The following is a 16,094-nucleotide window of genomic DNA, read 5'->3' as shown; positions in this document are numbered from 1 at the left end:
TTCACAGTTTGCTGTTAGATTCATAACAAAATGAAATCCCCTCTAAATTCCATCACAGTCACCGACAGGATTACAGTGTCTGTGAGTGTGTGTGTGTGTGTGTGTGTGTGTGTGAGAGGTGACAGGTGATGAGAGAGTCCCACGGTACTGCTGATGCACAATAGGATTATGACCAACACCTCCCTGTGTGTGCATGTTTGCGTGTGCATGTGTATCTGTGTGTGTGTGTACATGTGTGTGTGTGTGTAATAGCGAGTGAGTGTAAGCAGAGCTGTGACCAACAGGAGAGGCTCCAGAATGATAAACAGAGACTGTCTGACATCTGTCTCTGTTTCTTCTTTCATTGTCTTTATCTATCACTCCATCTACCTATATGCTATATGCGATACGTACACACAGTAAATACATATGTTTTTTTCAAGTGCAGGACGTAAACAATGCTTACCAGGACCCACAACCTCACTCTCGTGTGTAATTATGTTTAGGGAATAAAAAAACACTTGAAATGTTCTGACAGTCAGCCACAAGACATTGTGAGCAAATGTTATACTTTCATTTCATTCTTTAAGTCACTTTTTACTTTGTCAATACCTTATCAAGAGCACAATCTTTCCATAATCAAGTAATATGAGTGCCTAATAATAACCATTAAAAAGTAGAATCATACTTTAGTTGCTACTTGTGGATATTGCAACTTTTTTTTTGCGACTGGGTAAGATAGTTTCATTGATACATTTTCCTAATTTAATTGATTTTTTAAAATTAATTCCAGCAGTCTCAAGTGGCCATTTGAGGAACTGCAGTGTTCTGGCACTTCTATAGAAGGGTTACCGCTCCAACCTGGGATCTGCTGTGTGTCCGATGAGTCTAAAGAACAATAGGTTCAGTTTGAGTCACAATGTTATTATGAAGACAATGCCTGCACATGTGTGTAAGTGTAGTAATGTGTGTGTGAGTGTGTGTTTGGCCCCCTAGGCTCACTCCATCAATCTCCCCTCACCACCAGCTGTCTACCCTCATTTACATACTCTCCCCTCCCACTAATGGAATTAGCCACAAGTTTCCTGAGGTGAGGCAACACACACACACACACACACACACAACCAACAAAATATCTTACGTACACACTATTGTGTCTATAGGTCTGTGTGTGTGTGTGTGTGTGTGTAATGAGGATGGGTTGCGAAGGTCAATAAGGAGACAAACAAAGATCGCAGCTCACTCCAAAACTACTTTGTTGTAACAATAAGAAACCAAAACAAGTGATGAGAGCGTTCCTCTTCAATAGAACCACGACACCTTTCAGTTTAGAGGTTTTTGAGATTAGCAAAAAGCTTACTCAGGTGTAAAGAAAACCGAAAACGGAACACCATAAAAAAAAACTCGAAAGCTTGTATTTTCCTTGACTGTAGGACTTAACACACATCGTGGTTCGCTTGGAAGTGAGATTCTCGGTGGAGGCCTTTCTTACGTTGGACACTTTTCATGTCACAATAGAACAAAAGCAAAGGCATACAAAATAAAATGAACAGCGGATACATTCCACTTGGTTCCCTGTCTCAGTCGTGACTTACTGGTCCACTTGACTAGAGTGGAGCCGTCGCTAATGTCCATAGCAACGACTTCTTTGCCAACTGTAATAAGTCAGAGTGCGATGTGAAAAGAATAAATAAGCATTCAGTCGAAGAAACAAGTCCTTCCTCTAAAGGAAATGTACTCTGGTGATAGAGCCGAGTGTGGACTGACTCCGACCCATGTGAGAAACTTTCCCTCCCACTCCTCCCCCCCCTTTATTCACCCATGACCTTGACAAAGTTTCAGGTCCCAGTCAGCAGACTCTCTCCTCCCGGCCGTTTCATTCCTTTTCTCTGGCGTCCCCGCTGCCCCCTCTCCGCCAACGGTGCTCCGTTTCCTTTTGTTTTGTCCTCCATCTCTCTGTCAGCAGGTCCGATCCATCAATACAGAACTGTCAGTCATCGGAGTGACAATTGGCAGCTGTCGATACGCTGGAGAGGGCCGCCAGTCTCTATATGCGCTTCAACTCCTAAAATGCTATCAACTGCCAATACATAAACACACACACACAGCTCAACATGCAGGGAAGCACAACAACACACACACACACACACACACAGAGCTCACTCTCTTTGCATCCTCATCACACTTGATCATCGCTGACGCAGGAAAATGTGGTTTGATAGCAACGAGATCAGATCAGATGAGGAAACAAAGAACCACCTTCTGACTATTCAATCTTTGGCACACACACACACACACACACACGCACACACACGCACATGCACACACACGAAGGTTTGATGAAAGATTTTCCACACACGCTGACACAGGAGTCACTGACACATGGCTCCCCCTACTGGAGACCTATAAGACCTTTGGCAAAGACATTCCAGCCCCTGGTTACACTGTCGCACATTAATATTCATTAATTGATTAAATCATCTATTAATTGAATCACTCCCTCTTTCTGACATCCCGTTTCGCTCAATATTTCTAAAACTATTTTCTTCTTTCCTTCCTGCAGTTTTTTTCTTTTTCATATATTTGCTAAACTTGTATATCCTCCCTTTCTTTTTTCGTTTTTACTACCTTTTTAATATATTTTCTTTTTTTGTATCCCGTCTTGTGATTTCCCTTTTTATTTTTATGACCGTAATGCCCTTGTGATTCTTGAGATGATCAGAGCCTCGTCCAAGGTCAGGCGTAAGATCTGAACAAATGTGAAGTGTCTCTCTGTATTTGTCCTCTTCACCTCCTCTAACTTTTAATCAGCCTGAGAATCAACCATTAAAAAGGTTCCCGCTGGAAGATAATTCTGGATCTTATTACCAATCGCGACAGCCTGTGTTTACCAGCCTGTGCTGGTATTTCACCTTGTTAGAATGGGTGTGTCATCGTGTCACCTACTGTTGCAGGAACAACTACAGAGGCACTTTGGAGGACTTCGCCAGGTGTTCATATGTTTTTTTTTCGGTCTGGGGACAGATGTTTCAAATGCGATGGAATTCGCAACGATGCAAAAAATGTAATGAATGAACTCTCCAGGTGTGTAGATCAAAAGGAAGGCCGAGTTCGAAGACGGGTGTGATCCGAGCGAGGGGACGGAATCAGGGAATCAGGGAATCAGGGAATCAGGGAATCAGGGGGCTCGGAAGAGGGAAAGGAATTAATTGGCCGAATTTGACGTGGAGGCTGATTTGATACCGTATATCTGCATAAACTGTACTATTTATCGACCTATAACTCATAACGATTTACAGTACAGATATGCCAAAGATCTGTGTCGGTGTGGCTATGTTACATGGTATATTACAAGTTTATTCCCAGCAGTAAAATGTTTCACTCAGTACAAATATTGCTAATTTATTGAAAACACGTTTTGTTCATGTTAAAAATTATGTACACTACCGTTCAAAAGTTTGGGGTCACTTAGAAATGTCTTTATTTTTCAAAGAAAAGCACTGTTGTTTCAATAAAGATAACATTAAATTATTCAAAAATACACTCTATACATTGTTAATGCCTTAGAAGACTAATATCTGATTAGAAAACACTTGTGCAATTATGCTAGCACAGCTGAAAACAGTTATGCTGGTGATATAAGCTATACAACTGGCCTTCCTTTGAGCTTGAAGTTTGCAGAACAAAATTAATACTTCAAATATTAATCATTATTTCTAACCTTGTCAATGTCTTGACTACATTTTATATTCATTTGATAAATAAAAGTGTGATTTTTCATGAAAGACACGAAATTGTCTGGGTGACCCCAAACTTTTGAACGGTAGTGTATATACCAGGGATGATAAACACTTGATTTTTAAACTGTCAAATACACAAATATAAATGCCTCCCAAATCAAGAAGAAATCGATCTGTAAACTGTGGCTGCACCTTTGAGGTAATACTAACCCATGTCAATGTTTTAACCACGTATTGCATCAATATGTATTTTAGTCTGGCGAACTCTGGCCGGGCTGGAGCAGAGCGCTGGCACAGCCTGCGATACACAACATTCAAACGACAATCAACTCGTGTTAAAACCATTCAACGTTCACATCCAGATGAATGCTCATGCAGAGGGCGGCTCGGGAGGTAGAGGGAGTTCCTGGACTGAGTTCCTGGACGCAGGCAGCGGGGGTCTCTTTGAGGATGTACATCTCAGTGTTGTTGCATTTGCTTGTGGGTGTGTTTAAAAACCTGCGTGATCCTCGAACTACCTGCGTTTCTTGCTCCATCGTACTTTTATTGAGTGTTTTTGACATTTTCCTAGATTCAAACAAATAAACTGGTGTTTACGGACTTATTACTGTGTTGCGATAACCCCAAATGATCCTTTAACCCTCCTGTTACCTTTAGGGTCAATTTGACCCCATTCAATGTTTAACGTCGGTGTTCTTTGGGGTCAATTTGACCCCAGGCTGTTTTTCACTGTGTCAAACATATAAGAAATATCAACTTTTTTATATATTTAAAGGGCTATTTAGGTAGTCAACAAACAAACATAAAGTACCTCACACTTAAACTTGGGAAACAATATTAATTCTAATAATTTTCTGGAGGTTTTAATTGCTGGGGTCAAATTGACCCCGAGGGTAAAATATGTTAGTAAATATAAAGGTAACAGGAGGGTTAAGTTACATCCACACAGCAACAATCACAGTTTACTTTTGCCTTCCCACCACATCCCTATTAATGACATCATTTTGCGAAAGATAGATAGAACGACAGATAGAAACGGAGCAGATTAAAAGAGTATCCTGAAAAGAATTGGGGAGGGGACATGCCTCTCTGTCTGCTTTCTCCCCTTTACGCACATGGCGTCCATCCGTATGAGAGATGTGATTACAAACGAGAGTGTAAGTGAGAGAGCGGAGAGCCACAGCTGGCATGGCATCTGGCTTGGCATATCGCTGCTCGGCCTCGCCCGCTGCCTGTGCGCTCTAATGTGGCTGTCGACAAGCCCATTAAGAAGCCATTACTAAATGCTCTGTCTCTGCTCCGATTCCACGCCGTATAGATACAGGCCCCGGGGGAACACGCCGGCAACGCGGAGGAGAAGAAGCGGGAACAAACAAGAAAAGACGAGGGGGGGGGGAGCGCGTGAAGTATGAGGACGGGGGAGGGGAGTTTGTGTTAGAGAATTAACAAGTCGATTAAATGATATACGCCTTTGTGCCCCGTGTCGGTGCCAGAGGCAAAGAAGTGATGGAGAGGAGAGACTCTGAACTCACTTTGTACTTCATCATCAAACAGTCCACTGTGTGACGGAGTCCCGCCTCAGGGGGAGGAGGTGTCATGTGACGTCTTCACGATCAGACTAAGTTCAGCAAGGTCGAAATAATGTAGTCGAGTTGGAATAAAGTCTTTCAAAAGGGATCGGAAAAAAGATGATACATGATTTTCTTTTGAGGTGAAACAATTATTTATTTTTTCAATTCATTAAATGTAAATATATGTTAATGGTTGGCTTAGTCTTTGGACAGTAAATACATGTGAGGATGTGGCCATGGGGTCTGGGAACTTGATGGGCAATTTTCACAATTTCTGGATATTTCATAGACCAAATAGTTAATTATGAAAATAATTGGTAGATCAATCACTATTGAAAACTCTCATTTATTTCTGCCCTACTTATTATACTGTTTGCTATATACATTGCTAAATTCATTCATAAACCACAATGACCACATAATGGTATATTGTCCCAATCCTACATGACATTATTAATAATGATGTCATCATTTTAGCCGGGGTGTGATCTCAAATCTCACAATTTGATCTAAACAAAACCTGGCACCCTGTATCATTTTCATAGAAATACCACACTTCCCTATCCAGACTGGTCAAATAGTTTAACTAAAAATGTGTATCAATGATTGTGTTGTGTTGGCAATCAATCAATCTGAATGTATCCTCTCAGCACCAATTGTGAATTTCAGTTTTTGGCCTTTTATGGTTGGAAAAATCCTGTGACTCTTTATAAATTATACCTGTTATGGGTGTTTCTTTCACAACAAAATTATATTTTTGATATTGAATCAACACAGTGACGTATAGGTGTTTATTCACCCGACTGGACCTGCTTCTGCTGCACATTCCCACTCACAAACTAAACAGCTGACTGCAGAATACATTCATTTGATCAGAAGGTGACGTCGCTAAACTTAAAAAGACTAATGAACCCATTTGGCACTGAAATAAAAACAATGTAGTAAACACAATAATCAATCTTTATTTGTACTTCTCTTCATTTTCTCCAGGCCAGAAGGAGGTGTGTCACACACTGCTGCCAGCCTCGGAGTACAGAGGAGCACACTTATCAAGGATGGAGGTGGAGAACAATGTCTTGACCGGCTGGAGAGGAGGAGAGGCAGAGAGGACCAAGAGGGGGGGGAGGAGAGACTTTTTGTTACAACAGGAACAATAGGCAAAAGGGTGGACATTCCATCAGGTTTGCCTTGATTAAGTTAATAAATCAGAGTTCAAACATTCATTATTACAAACTCCCTGGTTTGTCCTTGTGCAAACCAATCACAGGTCCAAAACCACGGCGGGAAATGATCCAGACAGGGGAAGCAGTCTGTGTCTTTTATTATCTTCACCTGCTGGATATGCATCTCAACACATACGGACCAACTCCCGCCATCTGACTTAAAGTTGTGAGGATGTAATGTGGGATTTGATGACATTTGTTTAGGGGCAGCAAGGCAAACGTGCTTTTAAGTGGATGTTTTCCATACAAAAATAACTATTCAATGAAGACGGCTGAAGGCTAATATGACAGTTTTCTGACTTTCATAAATGGAGATGAAGGTGTACGTCCATCCATTATGATTCAGAAATACACTCATCAAGACCATGTGCAACTTCCTGCTGTGTGTGTGTGTGTGTGTGTATGTGTGTGTGTGGAGCGGTGAATTGCTCTTTTCATGATTGACTATGACAGGTTCCTCATCAGGCCCTGAAGCCTCCTCGCAGTGAGAGTCCATGTCCAGCACAGACCCCGAACAACTCACACCCTCACATGAGCGCACGCTGAACTGGCTGTTAACGTATAAGAGAGAGATTCCCGTAGAACTACAGAGCACCTGAGACGTAGTAGACAGGGGAGAGTATGTATGTGTGTGTGTGTGAGTGTGTTTATGTGTGTGTGTGTGTCTGCACCGGCTGCTGGAACTAAGCGGGGCTCTTAATCACGGTTGTAACGGGCAACATTACCAGCAGGCTAATGATGAATGCCGGAGTCTCTGTGCAGAGCCTGACCTCCTTTTCTGCTGCGTTGCACAAAAAGCTCTATGACCAAAACACACCTACACACCTACACACACACACACACATACATACACACACACACGGACATGGACGTTTGCATCAACAAATACATCTCGACAAAAAAAAGTACAAAATGCACAGGGATAAAAATGCTTGCACACACACACACAAACAGACACACGCACACACAAACAGACACACACGTGGGGAAAGCACTATACATGTGAAAGTGCAGTGTGGTGTCCAAAAAAACACTCAAATAAACACATGCTTGGCAAGTGACAGCAAGAGAAAAATTAGAAAAAGGGTAAGAGAGACAAGGATGTAAAAAGAAGTGGAGATATATGAGTATTAAATTAAATGTAAATGAGAACGCATGTGCCGGAGAAATAGAATAAAGGAGAGAAAAAGAGATCAGCACATGAGAGGGACAGATGGTAAAAAAAAAAAAAAAAAAGTAAATGAGAGAGATTTTGCAACAGAGGGAGAGAGAGCAGTAATAAACGAGTGTAAAGTTTTGATGAAGGACAAACTAATGTCAGGGACTGGGGCGGTGCGGGCTTCCTGCTCCCCGGCTACCACATGTGAACCCGCCTGTCACTCACACTCCATCGCCATGACAATCATCGTAATGCCGAAGCCTGGGGGCGGGGACAAGCCTGTCCTTGTAACAAACAGAACCCCTCTGACGCCAAACACTGCGGAGAAGATCTCTCTCTCTCTCTCTCTCTCTCTCGCTCTCTCTCTCTCTCCCTCCCTCTCTCCCTCCCTCTCTCTCGCTCTCTCTTTTTCTCTCTCTCTCTCTCGCTCTCTCTCTCTCTCTCGCTCTCTCTTTCTCTCTCTCTCGAAATCTTGCACACAAAAGTTCAAGTCCAGTCTAAATTCAGCTACATTTTCAGTAACAATGATGGGATGTGATGTGTTACTGTCACGGGGTCCAGAGCACGCTAAAGGTTTTGTCAAACATGCATTGTGTAATATGCAGCATGACGGACGTGTGTGTGTGTGTGTGTGAACATGTTTTCGTTGTATGCATTCATACAGTGCATGTGAGTTAGTGATCGGTCTGTTCACATATCATATGTGTGAGAGACAGACAGACCGAGAGACAGTGTGTGTGTGTGTGTGTGTGTGTGTGTGTGTGCGTGCGTGTTAGCCATGGGGTAGGAAGCAGGGACTTGTCAAGCTGAGAAAGAGATGGCAAACTGGATGGTGATGCCAGCCCTGTGTGACAGCTCCTTCACACACATACGCACACGCTCGCATGCACACACATACACACACATATACACACACGTCGTAACCCCCCCAAACCTACCCTAGCCCCACTCTGGAGCTGTGAAAAGCTGGGACGCAGAAAGAAAATGAGACTGGTGGAACCTCCTTTTAACTGGAGGCTGATTGGTGTGTGTGTGTGTGTGTGTGTGTGTGTGAGGTGGCGGGGAGGGATGAAGGGGGTTCAAAGTGTCACATCAATTTGTGGCTGTGCTGTTTCTGAAAGAGGCTAACCCCACTGCCACTTAAGCTTAGCCCAACAGTGAACAGCATACTGGCAGACAGGACACATACATTTAGCGCACACACACACACACACACACACACACACACACACACACACACACACACACACACACACACACACACACACACACAGTATAATTGCAGAAATGCAGACACACCCAATTATGAAGTTTCCACAGCAGTCAAATTCCAAATCGTTCACAAGATGTTTTCCTAGCTCCATTTTTTTAAACTGCAAATCGTTGTTCTGTTCATTCCGCACCACGAGTCATCACCAGAATGCAAGATAACAACACGCACTGGCACACTGGCGGCTTGAGAAACGCACACGACCCGATAAACAACCACTCCGCAGGCCTCGGCAGGTAAAGACCGATCACAATATCGGCGCACGCGTGGAGACGGATGTCATTTTCTGCAAAAAAAATCTATCAACGCGTCAGTCTGGAACTAGATTTTTTGGTATAAATTGCTCCATTGTGCCTCTGAGCCCGGAGCGCGAGCCGCCAACTGGAGGTGAGGTTGCCGGTTAGAAGCCCCCTGGGTTGACCTGGCCCTCGACCACTTTAACCACTCGTCTCCATTAACAGGCTCCCAGATATCATGACGCTCCCAGGGGACCAGGCGCGCTCTAACCAACCATTTACCCTCTCGCTCTCTCCTTTATTTCCCTCTCATCTCTCCCTCTCTCGGCCATGATGTTGCTCAATGAGAAAAGACAGCGGGGAGAGAAAAAAAAAAAAATATCAGATTGATTTATTTGCCTCAGTGTTCTTCGGGATGGAGTACTCTCCCTCTCTTTCTCTCCCGTTTCTACCTTTCTTTCTCCCTCTCTCTTTCTCTGCAAACTGAAACCAATTAGCGAACGGAGCACTTGTAGCAGGGAATGTAGGGCAAGCGAGGAGTAATAAAAAAGTATTGACTTTTCGGTGACTGTACGCGGCGTGAAAGGGGTGCCGCGGCCTTGTCCGACATGAAAGGAGCTCCATTAATTTCACTTATTTCACCCAGGCCCCTGTCAGGAGGCCCTAATGCGTCCCAGGCACACTCCTCACATGCAGACGCTCAAGACAGCGCAACGCAGCTCAAGCCTGGTTACTAAATGAGTTTACATTATATATCAGAGGGAGAGAGAGAGAGGAGCGCAAGAGAAGAAGTAATTTCTAATTCCCTGGTTGAGACACAAAGCGAGGCCTTTCATACGTAGCTAATTCTGCCCTCCCTCCCTCCCTCTCTCTCTCTCTCTCTCTCTCTCTCTCTCTCTCTCTCTCTCTCTCTCTCTCTCTCTCTCTCTCTCTCTCTCTCTCTCTCTCTCTCTCTCTCTCTCTCTCTCTCTCTCTCTCTCTCTCTCTCTCTCTCTCTCTCTCTCTCTCTCTCTCTCTCTCTCTCTCTCTCTCTCTCTCTCTCTCTCTCTCTCTCTCTCTCTCTCTCTCTCTCTCTCTTTCTCTCTCCTGCGCCATGTAAAGGCCAACGTTGCAGGGAAATGACCTACAGACTGCAACGCATTAGCCTGAGAATAAGATAGCCATACTACTTTCATTTCCTATAGTGACCACTCGGTCCACCCAAAGAAAGCCAGTAAAAATAGACAACATACACGTTGGAATACATTTCAGATGCAAAGGTGTCAAAAGGCCTGATGTAAAAACTCTGCTTCTCCTTTTTTAAATTTTTTTTTAGAAGCAACCTATTTTTAGATGTAGAAGAATGTGTTTTCTGCAAAGAGAAGAGAAAAGCAAATTATGCAGCTGGGGGTAATATCTAGAAGAAAACAATAATCTGAATTAGATTGATTCTGAGATTAAGATTGGAAATGTACATGACAAAACCTTGGATATTCTCAGATTAAAGATTAGAAAGTCATAAATACATGAGAAAAACTGTCAAAACGTCGTCGTGTTATTATGGTAAGGATGGCCACTGAGTGAGGGGAAGGTCCTGAAAGATAGATACACATGTTTTCATTTATGTCTTTTGTGTTATTTTGCAAACATAATGCTAAAAATGATATGATAACCCAATGAGAAAATATAACGTACAACAGGTCTGAAATGAGGATAAAGTCAAATGTATCGCGATGTTCGCAAAATAACACGCAGATAAAACCTTTCAGCTCCCGTACCAAACATAAATTCAACCGCTCTGAAGTCAGTGTGAACCACCAACAGTTATACATGTTATCCTTTTACTTTAATATAATAATTTCTAGGGCTTTTTGATCATAAAAAAAAGATAATATTTGTATTGATAAAGAAAACTATTTAGTAGTTTTAATGATGTATATTGTTAAGTTGTAATAGTTTATTTTGATAACATCTTCAGAGGTCTTATGTTTTAAATTAATACATACAGAAAGATATTATAATAGAAAATATTAAGGAGAATATTGATATTGTTATTACTGTATTATGAAGCATAGGGGTAATGTTTACTCTATGCAAATGTAAATGGCAAGAATTAATGTATGTTGCATGAGAGTGACTGTATGTTAGTATTATAGATTGACGAAGCCGGTTGAATTCCGTGAAGTGATTTACAATAACAAGAGACTTTTATTGTGAAGGTGACTAATGCAGTCAATAACAAGACGGGACTCTTATTGTGAAAGCGACTGGAACCGGAAGTGACGGTTTGACCGAAAAACAGGAAGAGTATGAGACTGCGTGTGTTGGAGAGATTCGTTCTCTTTCACAGGTAAGCCCCGAGGGGAAGGCTGAGCTCCCGAGCCGGGAGCCGGCAGCCGGGACACGAGGAAGAGCGCCTTAAATGTTTGATTTACACTTCCTGCCATTAAATGTTGATAACTTAATCCACGCGCGTCCGGAAGCCTGTTTTTCCACCATCTGCGAAGTGCCCAGTTTCAGAATACTCAACAATTATAAGCTGCTTCGGCTAGTGTTAAGAAGTTTAATTAAGCAATAAGGTAGTCGAGGCAGTACTGTATCGCGGAGGGCCGGCAAACCCTTGAACATTATTGACGATACAGTTCTGCCTCGAGGACCTTATCGCTTCATTAAACTTCCTAACACGAGCCGAAGCAGCTTATAATACATCATTAAAACTAGCCTAGCTAGATCTCATTCTAACTGCTGATCCCGCAGTGGTCGCCCTTTCCACTGCACACAGTGCCATAGAAATCCTGCAGTATTTCATTCATACCTTTTGGTTATGGTCTTTAGGTCTATTGTTTTCCCCAACTCCTCTCACCAGTTGGTGAAGCAGATAATTGCACACTTTGTTTGGCTATATTATAACAGCTTATAATTCACTTTCAACTATCTATTATATATATATTGCTGTGATAACATGGTGATAACATCTCCTTCAACCAACGAGATGTATACAGGTTTCTCCTCAATACTACATTTGACAAGATTACATTTGAACACATCACAACATTATAATTGACTTTCGCTCAATGAATGCCTCATAATTCAATTCAATTCAGTTTATTTGTAGAGCCCAATTTCACAAATTACAAATTTGTCTCGCAGTGCTTTACAATCTGTACACATAGACATCCCTGCCCCAAATGTACCTGAATCCGACCTCCATCAACACAAGCTCCTCTCCTGTCCACTCCAACACTGATTTGTTGTTCACAATGAAACATTACCAGGGATCGACAAATAGAAAAGCTTGAACGCCGATATCCTGATCACAGATTTTCATTAATAATTGGGTTATACCGAACTTTATTTCACACTATGACGGTGAAACGGTGTTATTGACCCACAGGTCACCAGATGCTGAACCAGCTGGGGGGATCTGTTCGGATCACGGATCGTCAACAGTCCATCACGCTGCTATTTGTGACAGAAATCACATCCGCCTTTGACATGCAATGTTTTGGGAGGTGTTATATCAGTAGATCACATGGTCTTAACACAGCTCTCTTGAAGAATATTTGGACACTCGGATAAGTTAAACCAGTTAGAAATGAGAGACTCTAAGAAACTTTCTCATCTGAATCTTAGGGTTGGCCCACTGGCACCTGGTAAATTCCCTTCACCTGTATTTTAGCATCATTGTGTGTGTGTGTGTGTGTGTGTGTGTGTGTGTGCGTGTTTGTACGTTTACATGTATTACTCGCCCCTGCAAGCGTGCGAGTATGTGTGTGAGAAAAAGAGTGAAGCGTGAGAGGCTATCTGCAGACAGAAACTAATCAGTGTGTGTGAGATAAGAAAGCAGCCTTTATGGTGTATGGTAATCAGCCCCCCCTCGGCCTGCCACCGCCATGCATAATCACCACGACTTATTCACATGATTGATGAAATATGCATCTGAGAAACCCGAGCTGCTTTTTGTTTTCATCCTGTTTCCCCCTCCTCCCCCCCTCCTCCCCTCCCCCCACTCTTTCCCTTTCTCTCAATCCTTTTTTTTTCAACCTCCCCGTCTCTCTAAACATCTCTCCCCCGCTCCGCAGTGGTCAAAGATGTTTGGGAACCATGTACAAACAAGAAATTACATACACAGCATGGGGTCCCTCTTCAAAACACACACACTCGCCGAAACACACACACACACACACGCCACTCTTCACACTTCCTTTGCTCTCATATGGGTAGTAATATGATGCATGAGACAAGGAAGAAAAAGAAGAGGGGAAAAGAGAAAGACAGGGGTGAGAAGAACGAGTAAATGAGAAGAAACATTCATTGTTCTGTCCTGCAGAGAAGTGTTGGCTGGATTAGAGGGGGATGAGAGGACAGAGAGAGAGAGATGGAGTGATAGATGGAATTAGATGGATAGATGCTTCAGAGAGCTCTTCTCAGTGACACTCAATCGCATTAATCATGGAACGGATGCAGAATTCCCAACTAATGCAACGCGGAGAAACAAAGAAACCATTTCAAGGAGCAGCAGACAACTTTTCAAAAGCATATTTTCTACCGTTTAGTTTTTAAATTAGATAGTTAACCAACATTTGTACTTTATTTACCAACTGATGTTTCTGCCCCGAGGTGTCGGGGTCGTTTTATAGTGTTCTAACCAGCTCTGAATAATGTGCTTTTACGATCAAACTTCTTTCCTGTATGCATTTTATCTGCCGTCCTCCAATAATAGCCAGTTTAGAAAAAAAATTATAATCAGAGGAGTTGACTGAACCTCCAGAAGGAGAGGTGAGATTATTTGTAAAAATCTATTTTCATCGCTTCCGCTTGAATGTCATATGTTTAGCTTGTATGTTGATTACCTTCGCATTGAAAATGCCGGAAGGTTATGTTTTGATCGCCGTGTATTTATTTATTTATTTGTATGCGTGTTATTCGCAAAATTCAAAAAGTATTGAACCGAATCGCATGCAATTTGGTGGGATGATTGTTTATTATCCGGGGACCAGTTGATTAGATTTTGGGATCGATCGGGTCAAAGGTCAAGGTCAAAGGTCATGAACAGGTCAAAATCTTTCGCAGAACTCAAAAAGTATTGAACCGAATCGCATGACATTTGGTGGGATGATTGTTTATTATCCGGGGACCAGTTGATTAGATTGTGGGATCGATCGGGTCAAAGGTCAAGGTCAAAGGTCATGAACAGGTCAAATCTTCTTGAATCACATGGAATTTGGTAGGATGATTGGTTATTATCCGGGGACCATTTGATTAGATTTTGGGATCAATCGGGTCAAAGGTCAAGGTCATGGAAAGGTCAAAATCTTTTTTTTTACCATAACACGATACATTTTTGTCCAATTGGCATGCAACTAATGCCAAAATGTTCATAATTCAATGCCCAATCTTGTGATATGCGAAGGTATGCGCTCTACCGAGTGCCCATTCTAGTTATTGTTGTGTTGCAGCTCATTTCCGACTGCCTGGCCATCGTGGTCGCTGCTCAGATGGGCAAAGACTTCACTGGTGAAGTCCAGGCTGCTCTCCAGAAGTTCCTGGCCGTGGTGGTGTCCTCCCTGGGAAGACAGTACCACTAGAGAGCTGCAACAGAAGACCCTCACAAGCTCATCGTGAAAAGATGTGTTTGTTTTGTCTCAAAGAAAATAAAACAATAAGCAAATCCACCAAGTTCTTTCTCAATAATTTTCATCACAAATAGAGGTCATGATGAATAATAGGGCGACTGTACTTAAAATATTGACATATTTATTTCACATATACAATTGAGAAAGAAAACACATTCTGTAATTAGGCATTTTTTTGCATTTTGGCGAAACAATATTGATCGATGATCATAATATCTCCCATTTAATTTTCTATAAATTGATGCACAGTGAATAACTAATTGTTTCGGCTCTAATGTTTGGCTGAGTGTAAAATTCAAGATTCAAGATGTTTTATTTGTCACATACACACACAGGGTGTGCAGTGAAATGAAAGTGGCAATGTGACCTGCTTGATGTTTTAACTCTGCTCTGTGCTGTAGATGTGACTTTTGATCTCCTCATGACACAAACCGTCACGAATAATACAGAAATCCTTTCAAAAGGTGGAGCTGAAAAGCTCAGGGAGAAAAAGAAGAGATGTCTGGAACATCAACATATTTAATATTTTAGATTTATTTGGAAAACCATCGACTGGTGACAGTGATATGATGGTAAGTTGTGGTGTTGACCAATATTAGCTTGCTTTCCACAGAGCAACACGACTGATACCACTGATGTTCACACCCCATCATATGTTCTGATCTACAATATAGTTCATACTAATGCTGCCCTCTGATTCCAGTTTCTTTATTGTGTGGTGTTAAAATAGCAGTATAATTTTATTTCATGTGTCCATCCAGGCAAATTGGTGGAGCAAAATGTTATTAAAAAACAAACATATGATGTGATTTCTCATCGTCCAAAATAATGTTAAGTATATGGGTATATTTCCAAGTAAGCCACTGACTTACGATGCATTGAATGGGCAGCAGATATTTATATTGACAGACATAATTAAAAACAATTTGGTAAAAAGTCAAACACTGTAGTTCATATTAAGTTAAAATATGAAGTTGGGTCAAAGTGATTTAACTTGTGAATAAACAATAAAGTGAGAGCAAAGAGCTCGTTACATCCTCCAAACCGCGACGGGGACACCGGGTCATTTCAAAAGGTCCAGCCGACATCAGGCTGTTGCTGGCGGGCACCAGAGCGCTGAGCGCCCGGCGCCGCGGGGCTCCCTGGTCCCGCGAGCAGGACCTCCAACCGCCGACATCGTCGGAGCTTATTTTTATTTGGCTGAATCTCGACAAGCCAACCACAGGATCGATGCTCAGACTACTAACTTCTCGCCTGAAAACATCCTGAAATTACATTCCGTGACTCAACAACGGCAGTAT

At 42.2% G+C, this 16,094-nt stretch overlaps 1 protein-coding gene across 1 annotated transcript in view; it reads right to left on the bottom strand.

Annotated features, from left to right (window-relative positions):
• Nucleotides 1–6,310: 6,310 nt before the first annotated feature.
• spata17 (spermatogenesis associated 17) overlaps nt 6,311–16,094 on the bottom strand; it is a 44,538-nt gene continuing 34,754 nt past the window's right edge. Inside the window, exon 10 of the mRNA XM_056412921.1 lies at nt 6,311–6,374. The gene's annotated coding sequence lies outside the window, so the exon portion shown is untranslated. The remainder of the gene's footprint in view (nt 6,375–16,094) is intronic.

This window comes from Pseudoliparis swirei, chromosome 4 (assembly GCF_029220125.1).
Source record: "Pseudoliparis swirei isolate HS2019 ecotype Mariana Trench chromosome 4, NWPU_hadal_v1, whole genome shotgun sequence".
Classification (NCBI taxonomy): Eukaryota; Metazoa; Chordata; class Actinopteri; order Perciformes; family Liparidae; genus Pseudoliparis; species Pseudoliparis swirei.
The sequence above is the reverse complement of the archived record's forward strand: the minus strand, read 5'-3'. Positions and strand labels throughout refer to the sequence as shown.